This window comes from Belonocnema kinseyi, chromosome 8 (genome assembly GCF_010883055.1).
Source record: "Belonocnema kinseyi isolate 2016_QV_RU_SX_M_011 chromosome 8, B_treatae_v1, whole genome shotgun sequence".
Classification (NCBI taxonomy): domain Eukaryota; kingdom Metazoa; phylum Arthropoda; class Insecta; order Hymenoptera; family Cynipidae; genus Belonocnema; species Belonocnema kinseyi.
In genome coordinates, this window is record NC_046664.1 from 89,219,102 (window position 1) to 89,223,566 (window position 4,465).

Consider the following 4,465-nt stretch of genomic DNA (forward strand, 5'->3'; position numbering starts at 1 on the left):
ATTTTATTGATGATTTCGGGAGTACTTGCTTCTACGGGCCTTCCTGAACGTGGTTCGTCATTTATTGATGTACGACCAAGCTTAAATTCATTTACCCAGTTAGAAACCGTTGCTAAGGCAGAGGCAGATGTGCCATGAACTGAGTCCAATTCATTTTTCATCTCATATGGAGTTAAACCCTTTAAATGAAAATGTTTGATTACCGCTCTAAACTCGTTTTTTTTTCATTTTTCTTAACGAACAATTTTTTTTTTCAATTGGTTATAAAAACACGTAAACTCAGAAGATGTGGACTGGGACTGCACCATATATCTAGTCGGGAGTGGTGCTGACTGAAAACAGATGATTTGGAGCGATTCGCGCGCCATTTGTTGGTCATTCTAAGGACTTATTGAACTACCCTCGTATGTTTATCGTCAGGTACAAAGGGCAAGGCATGTCCCTTTAATTTATTATTATATTATCCATGAAACAGTGAGATGAGGACTCCATCAATGGCCGTGGGCCTAGTTTAGGAATCATTTACTAAGTATAAAAGAAAAAAAATCCCCTCCACAAAAATATAATTATTAAGAACAATGCAAAGTGATACATATCAGCGCTAATAAGGCAAGGTGCAGATGTATTATGTGCGCGCTATACAGCCCTGAACTCAGGAACCAGAAGCTGCGTGCTACTGTGCTTCAAAGCCCGCCCGCTTCTTTGAATGTACCGCTACACTTCAATGAAACAAGTATCCTCATTTTGTCATTATTAATCGAACGTTTTTATATGGTATTATTTCTTATCCTTTTGCAAACATTAACAGCTTTGGCTCGTTGCGATAGGTGCAATAGTATTGAAGATAATTGTTTTTCTTGGAAACTACTTTATAGCCACACTTATTAAAATATTTAATTTTTGAAAAAGATAGAAATTGTTAAGGCTTTGAAGAATAAATAACAAAAAATCGTAATTTTCTAGGCAAATTTAACGATACAGGAGCTTCTCAAAGTTGACCTATGTTCTCTACGTGCATTATTTCGGTGCTTTTCGGCAAATAAATGATGACAGCTCCTCACCACATTTTTGCACAATAACCATTAAGCATGCAATCGACGAAAAACTAAAGACACAGTGGCATAGAATATACAGTTTTTTTTGTACCATTTTTTTCTCTGAGATATTCACGCCCAAACTGACCGGACTACACGAAAAAATTAGAGAGTAGTATATAGGAAGGTCTGCGCCCGGAGGGGCGAAAAAAATTATTGGAGAAGGGAAAACGGGAAGATGAGGTAAAAACAGAAGAATCTTCTTACTGTAATCAGTATGAAGTTTGGAGGACAGTAGAGGAAGGGAAAGATTACTGGAAGAACCGTAAGTTGAGTCTTCCAGATCAAATTCAGTGGACAAGATTCCGATGTGGGAATGTAGGAAAAGCGGAAAATAAAGGGTACAATAATATAGAATGTAGATTTTGTGGAGAAGAAGAAGATATGGAGCATATGTGGGTATGCGAAAGGGCACGAGAGAAAATTGAAAAAAGTGGGTAAATGAAGTCGATAGGCGGCTGTTAAAAGATGGCAATAAACAAATCGTTGTTAATTTGTGCAAAATTTTGACCGAGGAACCGATCGTCGATCTTTGCAGACATGCGAAAGAATTCAAATCGAAGGCCAAAGAAGGCAAAGTTGTTGAATAATAAATGGGAAGGATTCATAGATTGTTTATTAGTTCATAGATTGTAAGCGGATTATAATTTTTAGAATCTAAGTTTTCTATTAGATTGTCTCAAAGGACCTTAGTAATTAAGTATTTTTGATGCGTAAGGGATTAATTTCGTATATGTAAATATCCATAAGGATGTACATGAGAGAAATAAATGATTAGTATTATTAAATTATAGGAAGGTCTACGCAAAATCTTATATGTAAACCTTATTTATTGATGATAAGAAAATATTTTTATATTATTTTACTAATATATTTTATATAACATCAAGTTAATTTAAGATTAATGCTTTATATATTTTAAAGTCTCTGCTGCTGCTTCAGCTTTGTTCACAGCAATTTTAAATAATGCTAATCTTTTGTATGGTTATGAAAACCAAATTAGAACATGCGGTAAAATAAATATTTCAAAATTTGGTACCAAATAAGTAATTTGGTATCATATTTTAGTCATAAAATTATAATAAAAAAATAATTAAGAAAATTGGAAATGATTTTTTAATTTGAATAATTAACTTCAAAAGAATATTTAAAAAATTTTTAAAGGATCCTCAAAATTTTCAAAAAAAAAAAAAGATTCCGTAAGATTTGAAGACAATTTCTTAACTTCGAAGGATTTTTAGATAACTTTAGAAAATGTTTGAATAATATTGATAAATATTAAGAAGTTTTGTAAAAATTTCCGAAATAATTGGAAATTTGAACTTATTCCACAAATGCAGAGTTTAACATTTTTTTCTAAATTTTAAAGGGCCTTGAAAGGTTCAAAGATAATACAACAATATTATACCTGGGAAAATTTTATATTATTCTTTAATTTTCAAAATAGTTTTAAAAGAATATTTAAAAAGATTTTAAAACAAATACACGTTTCCATAAATGAATAAGAATTGAATAATTATTAATTATTTACGGCTTAAAATAAAATTAATTTACATTAAAAAATAAACAATTTTCACCAAAAAATATTATAATCGTTCAATTTGTATTGTTTCTGACATGGATATGATAGCTAGGATTACAATTTTTTGAATCTAAAAACTGTACAACTTATAAAAGTTAAAAAATTTTAATTTTACAGCTTAACGGTATTTAGTTTTAAATTGTTTACTTGAAATGTGTCAGAAGCTTCCATTTTATATGCTTAAATTATTGAGTGTCCAATGAAAAAATTTTTAATCTTAATTTTAAAAGTTAAAAATTAAAAATGGTTAAGCTTTGAGTGTTTAAATTTGAAGTTCAGTTTTTATAACATCAAATGAAAAAATTTTTAGATTCAAGAGTTCGAATGTTTCGATTTCAATGACCGCATTAAGAATTGTTGTGAACCGGGCAAAAGCCGGGAAATGACCGGGAATTTTTTCCCAGAATAAAACGGCCACCCTGCTATTGTTTCAAAATTTGTGGCGAATTTTTTCTATGTACAGTTTTTACTTGTTAACAATAATACACACACTCCCTGCTGGCTGCTCACATAAATTATAGACTGTAGATGGCCGAACGACGACGCAAAGAGTCGCACGCTGAATGCACTGACTACACCGACTGCTGTCTTGACTGCTCGCTTGACTGCTCGTGATTACTCACAATCTCTCGTCAACTCCTACTGACTCGCTCAAAATTTCGGAATACCTTAAGAGATTTCTGCTGATTTCACTAGATTTTCACTAATTTCAAAATATGGGATATTTTTCAAAAGATCCACTATTCCACTCAGATACTGCTTATTTCAGATGTCACAAAGTGTTATGCTTGTTGCATTTGGTTTCATACCGGTTTCAAACGTGAAGCCCCCTTAATTCGAGAGTGAATGGCCCCTCGGGCGTAGCATGCAATTTTTGTATCGATTTCTTAATTCCGTGATGTTTACGAGACGGGTTGTAAAATTTCATGAAACTTTGGAAACGTTTCAAAGTTTTAAATATTAAGGGCATGTGATACTTACAGTTTCCCCGGCTTTTTTTCCACAAAAATGAAAATTTTTAAAAACTGAATTCGGAGATGCTATAAAATATCATAACGGATGTCCCCAGATACTTTTTTGAGGGATAATAACAAAAAAAATTTATTGTGCTAAATACAAATTTTATGCATATGCATTATTTTGAGGTTACGTCGTTTTTCATCTCTGCCTTTCCGATAATCTGGAAATTATTTATGAAATAAACTTTTTTGATTGCCTGCAAACAAGGTTAGTTCCGGAAGATTAGTTACTATGTTTATTTGTAAGGCCAAAGTTTTTGGCCAAAAATATTGTGTAGTTTGGAAGTAATGCTCGGGTGAATTGTAACACACATCGTGCCAATGAAATTCCTCAAAAAATTTATTTATTATCCCAAAATGCAGTTTAAACAAAAAAAAACGTGATTTTTCGTGCCTATTTTTTTTGTGAACAATTTTCCAAAGCTTTTCGAGTCTGTAATTAACCTGGAATCTCACTAAACGGTGGAATAAATGTCTAAACTTTGAGAATCCATGGTTCAAAGATCGATTTTTCGTTTTAGTATTTTCAAAATGGCGTCTTACTGGCAAAATTTTTGTGAAAACATTCATGAATTTTTTACAATAAACGATGCGCTTTTCGGAAAAATCATCCAGAATAAAAAGCTCTTGTAATCAGCCAAGGAATACGCCTGAATTTTTTCGAAGCATTTTGAACAAAATTTTGGATTTTGCATATGAACAATTTTTGCAAAATTCAAAATTTTGCTCAAAACGCTCCGGAAAAATTCAGGCGTATTTCTCGGCTGATT

General features: G+C 32.0%; 1 protein-coding gene across 1 annotated transcript in view; it reads right to left on the minus strand.

Moving 5' to 3' along the window:
• LOC117179125 (protein GDAP2 homolog) overlaps nucleotides 1–4,465 on the minus strand; it is an 83,516-nt gene that overhangs the window by 18,290 nt on the left and 60,761 nt on the right. The gene's annotated exons all lie outside the window — the stretch shown is intronic.